Source organism: Hordeum vulgare, chromosome 6H, assembly GCF_904849725.1.
Source record: "Hordeum vulgare subsp. vulgare chromosome 6H, MorexV3_pseudomolecules_assembly, whole genome shotgun sequence".
Classification (NCBI taxonomy): domain Eukaryota; kingdom Viridiplantae; phylum Streptophyta; class Magnoliopsida; order Poales; family Poaceae; genus Hordeum; species Hordeum vulgare.
The window spans coordinates 338,987,076-338,997,413 of NC_058523.1; the positions used below are offsets into that span (position 1 = coordinate 338,987,076).

At 41.9% G+C, this 10,338-nt stretch overlaps 1 pseudogene; it reads left to right on the forward strand.

Moving 5' to 3' along the window:
• Positions 1 to 6,483: 6,483 nt before the first annotated feature.
• Positions 6,484 to 9,671, forward strand: LOC123405467 (annotated as a pseudogene).
• Positions 9,672 to 10,338: the final 667 nt, after the last annotated feature.

Here is a 10,338-nt window from a genome sequence, read left to right on the forward strand (position 1 = left end):
AGCACGACAATGTATATCAATTTTTGAGACTCAAATTTTACTTCAATGAAACTAGCATGATAGCCACTGGTTTATCCTCTCTCTGTGTAAGCCGGCCCTCACATGGCGCAGTCGATGTTTTAACCTAGATAACTTTGGATGCGACTTATCCTGGAGTACACGAGGTCAGAGTAGCATGATCTGAATAGGTAGGTTTAACCAAGTTTCAAAGAAGGTGGCTCAACAACCCATGGAGTATCCTTGCTTTCGGTATGTCATCTCTGATGTGGCACAAGCGTGTTTTAACTTGGATAAGTTTAGGATACACTGGGTCACCTTATTCGGAGAAGCATCTTGCTAACACACAGTTTCAACCTTAACTTTTTTGTTGTGTTTGGGTTGTAGCCGGGTCAAGAGGGAGATTATAAGTGGCTAACACGCTGAGTCGGGAGCCCCCAAGTGACCTGTGTTTCAAAGAATAAAGAACGAGACAATTTTTTGTAACTGAAACGACAAAGACCTTGAGTTTGAGGGGTGCATGCTTTATTGTACTGAACACAAAGATGTATACATAGGTATGTATAATGTTGTGGAGCCAGTGGCTCTAAGTATAGTATGGCCAAAGATGAGCAATGTTCCAAGGCTTGTTTGTATCCTCCTCTGAGGTACGTGACTTCGTATGCTCTCGTATATCAATCAAATAATATGACCCATTGTTGAGGTTCTTGCTGATGACAAAAGGCCCTTCCCATGGGGCTGAAAGTTTGTGTCTGTCTGTCTTGTCTTGAATCAAACAGAGCACTAAATCGGCTTCATGGAAAGTTCGGCTGCGGACTCTACAGATGTGATAACGATGTAGGTCTTGTTGATCATGAAGCGACAAGGTCAAGTTCCTCGTATAATGCATCAAGGGCATCTTGGAGAGTTTGTTCATTGTATGCTCCAACATAAGCTGCAACTCTGGGGGAGTCATGTCTGATATCACTTGGTAAAACAACCTATGCTCCATAAACAAGAAAAAACGACACATAGCGTGTTGACTGATTAGGAGTAGTCCGTATGCTCCAAATTATCGATGGGTGTTCTTCGATCGAGAAACCCGGTGTTCATTCCAAGGGGACCATGAGCCGGGGTCCCACCTAAGATTTCCTAGTTGGCCCGCTCTACCTGCCCGTTAGATTGCACATGTGCTACTGATTCAAGATCTAGCCGGATATGTTCTCGCTGGCGGAACTCCTCCACAACTCCTATAGACAAGTTTGTACCATTATCTGTGATGATGCTATGTGGATAAACATAACAATAAATCAGATTTTACACGAATTGCACCGCAGCCTCGCCATCACACTTCCTGATTGACTCTGCTTCAACCCACTTGGTGAATTTATCTATTACAACTAGAAGATGTGTCTTTTTATTTGACGAAATTTTAAAAGATCCCACCATATCATGCCCCGAGACTACTAACGGCCAAGTTATTGGAATCATTCGTAACTCCTGAGCCGGCACATGAGCCTGTCATGCAAACTTCTTGCAACCATCGCACTTTTGCACGATGTATTCTGCATCAGCATGTGCGCTATGCCAAAGTTTCTGCTCCATAACGGGTTGAATCACATAAAACATTTCTATGTACATCTCGTTAATGATTTTGGCAATATCTTCTTTAGCCTACAAAAGAGACATATAAAAAATAAGCATCTGATATCAATATCACGGTAATAGAATAATAACATGCAGATCATGTGTATGGAATGCTGTATTGCAGGAAGTATAGTGAGATTACTCCTAACTGAGCCGTTAGGTAACCTAGCTAGTCTAAGTAAGGGCTATAACCATCATAGAACAAGAAACTATTTTCTGTTGGTTATGATAGAGCACAATTAAGCTACTACAGGTAGGGGGCACATGTAATATAAACGAAGCCTGTTTCCTATATATGCTAACTTATATGTTGAATGACTTTGAAAATTTACATGATGTACAATCATTGGCAATTTGAAGAAAAAAATGATCATTTGGTCGAAATGACTCACCCAGGATAATTTGCATTCTGGGACAAATTGTTCTAAATATGCTTCTAGTTTTCTACCCATTCGATAAAATGACCTTTGAGAGGCATTTGGTGCATAGAAAGGTGTGCTTGTTATATTCTTCAGATGTGATGATATTGCAAGAAGACAATAAGTACATTTCAAATTAAATTAATGCAATGGCAGCTAAATCATTATGCTGAGGTAATATTTCAGAGAGTTACAAAAGAATGTACTACACTCACAGGGTGTTTGCCAAAATTTCCGTCCTCTAGTGACTGTCTGTCTAGGTTAGCATATTTCTTGACAGCGTCTGTATCCCAGATAGGTAGTCTTGATGTGAAATCATTTTTCATAGGCATCACATTGATATACAAGTACTCGAAATAGCTTATCTGCCGAAGATAAAAAAGGTTGAAATTAGATCAGACACTCAACATTTTCGATGAAAATAATTCAAAGAAAAAGGCAGTTAACCAACCACTGGTATCAGGAGGCAGCCACACAATGCGCCGTTGAATTCCTTATCCTTGAATGTCTGGAGTGATGTCACTAACTTCTCTAGTGTAGCTCCTGACCAATCATATGACGGGATATCTGATGTTGGTCGGCTTACGCACTCGTATGTTGTTGGGCATAGAAAGACTGCAGTTGCAAACATCACAAAAACCCGCTAGAATAATTGTCCTGACAGTTCAGGGGTCATGAGATCAATCAGTTTTCTGATACTTGGAGTCTGTGCGGCACAATTTTATCAGACTTAACATGTTCTCTGAAAGTGTTTGAGCACCTTTTAGCAATCATTTTGCCTCCAGTGGACTTCCCAATATTCGGTGTACGGCGTAAGAGTTCATAAGAAAGGTGAATCCACTGGGCAGTATGAAAGAATTGGAGCTGTTGTCGGAGTAACGGACAAGCCATCGAACGAGACATCTCGGGAGCTCTTGGCAGGAAAACTCTAATAGGTTTCCAAAGCCAATTTCTCTCACAAGGTTCTTCTGGTCGTCCGTGAGCTTGTCACAAACAGATGTCAACTGCTTAAGGCTCGGTTTTGTAATGAGATCTTCTTCATACTCGGCCATTCTAAGAGCTTTGAAGACAAAATCAAGAATTGAATTTTGAGGAAATGTATTGATTGAATAGATTTGACTGTTGCAACTTTCTTTCGTAAACAAGGCTTCTATATGAACGTCTTGCGAATATGAAACACATATGAGAAGAGTTTTACTCATTTTTAAAGCAAATGCAACAACACACATGGGAATCATTAAGAAAAAGAACCTACTGTTGTCCTGATATTTGCTTCTTCCTTCTGTACTCCTGAACGAGCTTTTCGTGCGCTTTATGTTTGGACTCGGTCCTTATTCTTTCCTTTTCTAGTTGGTCAGGGACCATGGAAACTTGTGTGACGAGTTCCGTACCATCCACAGTTTTTGACTGGGTCTCTGAGAGTTGTGGAGTGCAGTCCATCCCATCCATTGCTACATAACAGGCCATGAGACACTATGATTACTACCTCAACTAGCATATTCACAAAGAAATATGTTAATTGCGTGTTAACTAATCATAACTACTACTACATATATTCATTGACCTCTCTGACTAATCGTAGGTAACACCATGAGTAGCATGATCGAAACACTATGAGTACCACATGTCACGGACGGGAAGTAATTCCCTGATTCGCCGACTAGCGACCATGACTTCTGGGATTTCGATAAATATTACGATAAATGTAATTCACATCCCATCTCTCTCGTGTTGCGTTTCTCAGCCAGCTTTATTCATTCAGAAAATTCATTCATCGTAACACTATAGCACGATCGAAAAAAATTCATTTAGAAATTGAAATAACATGCGAAGCGCTGCGTGGATGAAGTAGCATCTAGAAAGTGTAATCTGTTACCTCAATAGGAGGCGCACGGGGTGGAGGGAGAGGGTGGACGATTTGTCTTGGGGAGAGGTAGATATAGAGAGAAATTATATGAGAAATCAGCAGTAATTCCTTGGTAGATCTATGATATCTACCCCCAAATTTATTTCCCCGACGCGAGATGAGGAGTGAACGAAATGAGATCTAGAATTTATTGACGGTCGACCCCAGTGGTCAGTAAGAGCAACCATTGTAGAGCCCGTATGTCAGTACGGCTCGACTGCATCTAGGTCTTTCCGTGATGTGGCCGAAAAAGTGACCCCACTTGTCTGCTAAAGAAAACTTTGGAGCGCCCATTTGTTAGTACGACGGCTCAGGTCCAACTGAAGACTTTTCCTGCACCCAAAGAGAGTAGTATGTTCTCTTTAATTTTTCGCATCTCTCTCTCTCTATTTATTCTCTCTCGTTCAAATTCAAAATCATCCATGGTGATTTGAGAGTTGCCTTGATCAGGGAAGTAGATCACGCAGAAAATTGAAGTGGATCCGGTCCGAACTTTCTGGGAATCCAGCAAATAAAGGTTAATCAAGTGATCCCATGATGTTTCCCCGATGCATGATGTAGATTTAATTTTTTCCGCACGATGTTTTTAATCCATCCTGATGAACGAGCACGCTCACCGTAATTTTTTTTTGTGTTTTGGTCATGTGTCTTCGATTTTGTCGTTAGTTTTCTGTATCCTTATTTTTTTAAGCATGGTTTTCAGTTTGCTCGAAGCAGCAGGTAGTGTGCGGCATAGTTCAAATTCGACCCCTTCTTATATATTCGACAGTCCAGACACCTTAGTTGTTCTTCGCAGGTGTGCATAAAGAAATTTCAGGCCGTAATTTTTTTGTAACGGTGTTTGATTTCATTATGAATGTGGTGCTTGAGGTATAACTCTTTTGGCCTGCCAGATGTACAGGGTTGGGTCAGCTGATCAGGGCAGCAATTTTGGTCTTTCTCTAAACGATGTTGCAAGGGCTTACAAAAAGAAGGTAATAGCATCAATTGAAACACACTAGAGTCATTCGCGGCGAAATCTATTGAACCTTAGATTTTCGATACTATGTTTTCTTTGTTTCTGTGCATTATAAACTCTCAAGGCGTAATGTGTCACCATTGAATAATGCAAAGTTATACCTGTTGACATTAATAACATATAGAAAAAAAAAATCCTTGGTTGAGTTCTGTAAATGTGTCCCTGTTCCATCTATGTGCTCCGCAGTTAAAGATCAATAGGTGGAAGCAAAAGAAACTGCTGCAAGTTGATAACAAAAAAAAGAGTGCAAATGACGTTCAGAACGCACATGCAAGACAGGCTGGGGTGAATGTAGTCAAGGTTGAATAACAAGTGCTCGGTAAGCGTGCAATTCAGGAACAAGCCGTGCAGCAGGAAAATGCTAAAAGGAGTATTCTAGGCAGCAGAGTAAATTTTTCTGCAATGTCCCGTGCTTTGGTGTGTAATCCAGAGTTGCAACACAGAAACCGTACCAATCAGTCAGTCCAGGTAACGATTAAAAAACTTTAAAACTCAGCCTTCTTGTTTTACAAATCTTGAGACACAATAACACTTCATATGCACCTAACTGTTAATGCTTAAAGGTCGCGGAGAGCAGTCGATCCGATGGAATGGTTTTTTCTGACAGTCGTGTTGAAGATTCAGAGAGAAGAATTGTTGATGTCGGAACATTGAATGTTGCCCATAGAAGTAGTATCTCAGCAATTGGAGGAATAATCTTTAGTGATCTGCAGCATGAGAATAAAGGAGAGGTGATAGCAACGTCGATCAAGCTTGAATTTTGTCAAAGACTTGTGTTATTCGAATTTAATCAATAAAATTTATCTGTCTTTTCGTGTTCCATAGGCTTGCGAGGAAAATAACAGGGATCACACCAGGAACAAAGGCTTTGTCAACGAAATATCCAATGCACGGAGGATGTCGCCAAGATGTGCTGAGGAGTGCAGACATCAGGAAAGAAAGGTGACGACACGACCATGCTCTGTGTATGTAAATCCTGCTTTAGATTGTAGAGTGAAAGCAGAAGCATGGCCATGCCTCTTTGATCGTATAGTGCAAAGAAAAGCACAGACGTGCCTTTTACATGCACATGCACGTGGATTTAGTGCGTTCACAACCGTGTATCTTACCTGACATAAATTCGTGCTTCTGGTTTACACCAGTATGTTCCTGTCAAAAACTTACTGCTAAATCCTGCTACATTATTCTACATCTGTTTTAAAGCTTTCAAAAGGATAAAATAAGATGTAAATGTCTCACGTGCCTGTGATATCTAATTTTGTTTCAACCTTCATGTGCAGGACTTCACAGGGAGCACGACAGATGAGTCAAAGAACTGCAAGATTCCTTTAGCCACCCTTAAGGGAAAACAACCTACATAGGAGCAAGTAGTATACAGGGACGGCTATTGCGACAACAAAAATGTTGAGGTGGAAGGAGTGCAAGTCCTTGGGTTTTTGGGTACCAGAGAAACAGATAACAACAACATTTGTGAAGTTGACAGAATATAAGGAGGCAACAACGTTCGAGAAGTAGTGATGGACTGGACCTCTAGCAGTTATGGCGCCCCCGCAGCTGACAAGCAAGCGAGCTGCAGCAGCTCTGTCAGAAACGAGCTAATTCCTGGTCATGAAAGGGATGATATCTCAAGTGACAACGATGACGACCCCAATGGAGACACGTTGGACAGCATCGACATTGGGAAGGCAACGCTAGAAGAGAAAGAAATGGATGACATGCTCAAAGGAAGCGCATTCTCGTCGATCGAGGAAGTGACGCAAGCACGTGAACCAGAGGATGGGTTGCAGTTCAAAACAAGGGACGATGCCTTCTTTTTCTTCTGCACATATGCCAGAAAGATTAGTTTTTTGGCGAAGCGATCAACCACTAGAAGAGCAGATCCCGAGCAGGAGGTTGACAAGCAAGTGTTCCGTTGCACAAAGGAAGGTGTGAATAAAACGACCGAGAGACTTGTGAAGCACAGAAGGAGCAATTGCTTGATTAGGACAGGTTGTCCCATTGAAATAACAACAAAAAGAGATACAGAGAGGGGAGTATGGTACTTAAGGAATGTTCGCCTAGAGCACAACCATGTGTTACACCCGTGTGATTGGATGCTGAAATTTATGAGGTGCTATAAGAAGATCCTCCCGAGGAGAATTTTTTTATCCAGGTCGTGCAGAAGGCAAGGCTAGAGCCAAGGAAAATCATGCAGATCTTCACTTCTATGGGTAAAACGAGGCGGGAAATTATGTTTGACACGATTGACATAAGCAACATTGCATGCCAGGACAGAGCTGGACAAAGGAACACATATATCGAGGACACGATCAAGCTGTTTGCGGAAATGTAGAAGAAGAGGGCAGGGTTTCATCATGTCGAAGAGACCGATGGAAACAATGTGGTGCGAAGCCTGTTCTGGACAGACTCCTTGTGCAAGATGAATTATGGTCTGTATGGAGATTTCGTGTCTTTTGACACGACATTTTCTACGAATATACATGGTTTACCGTTTGCACCAATAATAGGGGTTGACAACCATGGGTCGTCCGTCCTTTTTGGAATAGGCCTCTTAAAGGATGAGACGATAGGGTCATTCGAATGGCTCCTAAGTACATCTGTTGAGGCAATGGGAGGAAAGGAACCAAAGTTCATAATAACAGACAAGGACAAGGTGATGAAGTCGGCGATAGAGCAAGCACTTCCGAGTACGAGGCACATGTTCCGTTTGTGGCATATTCTGAAGAACATGAAGGAGAACAATGGGACAGTGTTTGCACAACATCCAGGGATGTCTGATGAGTTACATCTAATAATCAAAAACTCACTAAATGCAGATGAATTTGAAGGCTCGTGGAAAAGAGCGATTTCAAAATATAAAGCAAAAGGAAACATGCATCTGAATGCGTTGTGGGAACTTCGTACATTCTGGTTACCAACCTACTTCAAGGACTGCTTTTATCCATTCTCATCAACGACCACACGTAGTGAGAGCACAAACTCAATGTGGAAAAATTATGTGAACCACAAGGATACCATAACGATGTTTGTTGGTGCTTACAACATCATCCAGCAAAATTGCCTTGCTACGCTTGACAAGAAAAGGCACCGGACAGAAGAGAAGGTACCTTCACGAGAGACAAGTTTTCCACTTGAAACAGAAGCAAGTGAAATATAGACTAATGAAATTTTCAGGAAATTTCAGCTAGAGTTGCGCAACCGCACATACTATAAGTGTCACGACGTGGCAAAAGGTAGGCAATACTTTTTAAAAAGGATCTCATCGCAAGATAAAGACATGAAACCGTACCCAGGTGAGGAATTTGATAGGTCTGAGTTCAGGGTAGATGTGGATAAGCATAAGGAAATATACACGTGCAGCTGCAAGAAGATGACTAGGGATGGCATACAGTGCTGCCATGTACTTAAGGTTATGGACCAGACAGGCATGGTTGAACACCTTCCAAAATCCTTTATCATCCCAGATGGACCAGGAATTGGTCAGATAGCTTGAGACTACTGGCTACAAGTCAAGGTGACAAGATGACCGCACAAGAAGATGAAACTATGAGATTCGGTCTCGTGTATGCAGAGTTGTCCGATATATGTTCACATGCTTGCAGAAAGGACAAAGCATACAATGTGCTACTTGAGTGTAAGCAAGAAATGAAAATAAAAGTCATGACTGCACTTGCTGATGAAACAGACACGGGCAAAAATCCATGTGATGCAAGTCTGAAAAATCCTCCCATGGATGACTCGAAGGGAAAGAAAGAAGGGGACCGAATCAAAGCTGGCTCTGAGAAGAATATAAAAATAAGTAGACCCAATTGCAGCCGTTGCAATTCAAAGGGTCATACGAAACCGAGTTGTCCTACTAACCCACAAGTGATTGAAAGAAACAGGATTCAAGAGGAGAAGATGAAAGCACGGGAGGAGAAGAAGGCAAGATCAATGAAATGGCCGACAACACCAACGACAGCATCGAGAATATCAAACGGAGAAGGAGAATGCACTCTTATCCCGGTACCAAGACGGTTAACACCAACATCAACACGAACAACGCAACTGATAACGCCAACGACCACATTGACAATAGAGCATAGAAAGCAAAGTCCTGTAAGCACACCAGAATCTAGTATCACACAAGCGAGGCACACAAAATGTCAGCAACCAAACTTGGTTGAAGCAACAACATGTGCACATCCTACATTGAGAAAAGAAAGAACGGAATGGAGACTGTTTTCTACCAGCGAACAATACGAGTGAAGAATTGAAAGGTAAAAAGAGGTTCTGAACAGAAATAATATAATGTACGCTATTTTGGACCGTAGAATATTCCTTCCTAGTACTTCAAGAAATGTACCCATGACGAATTATTCTAATTTTTGTTTTCTTCCGCGTATTGTTTTTAATAGGAGAACGGCGATGCGGATATTTGGGGAAAGAAGAATTGTTCTCTTCAAAAAACAGTTACATCCGTTGTAGCAGGACTTATTTTTTCTTGTGGAGTTGTAAGTTCTGTAACTCAGTTTTGAGGCACAGCCGTGTGCATGTAAAACGGTTCCTCTCGTGGCCTGATGACCGTTCCTCTGATAATTAAAGTCTGATAGGATGGCCGTGCATGCGAAATTATGACTCTTTTTGTCCTGATGGCGTTGCACCTCTGACATTTTTATGTTCCGGTATTGTTTTTGAACAGGCGGAGCGATTGAAAATATTTTGAACATGGGTCAGGGACGTGCGTTTTCTGCACGTATCGACGTGCCTCTCGCGGAGGGAAACATTTTTGTATAATGATCGGAGTGCCTCTCCACTCGTGTACTGTTTTCAAATGGAGTGCCTCTCCACTAGAATCACGGTCGTGCCTCTACAAGTGACTTGTCAGACGTGACATTGTAGGGTCAATAGATGGGTTACATGCCACAGACACAGAGGCAGTGAAGAAAAAATCGTGCCTCTACCGGACGGTCGTGCATCTCGCGATAGCAAAACAGTGCTTCTCGAGGAAGCACAACCGTGCCTCTCGACGAAAAAAGAGAGAGCAGAAAACACATTTCTTTTTTCATTTCTGTAGTGCGCGAAAGGAAAAATGAGAGGCACTCCCGTGTGCGAAAGGAAAAACGTGCCTCTCGCGGAAAGGAAATCATGCTTCAAGTGGACGGAAAACCGTGCTTACGCAATAACTATAATATTGTAGCTAATTGGTGCGCGAAAAATAACAATGATATTTGTAGTGCCTCTCCACTAGAATCACGGTCATGCCTTGCTACCTCTTGAGCTTGCGTTGGTTTCTCCCTTGAAGAGGAAAGGGTGATGCAACACAGTAGCAGTAAGTATTCTCCTCAGTTTGAGAACCAAGGTATCAATCCAGTAGGAGTATCAAGACAAGT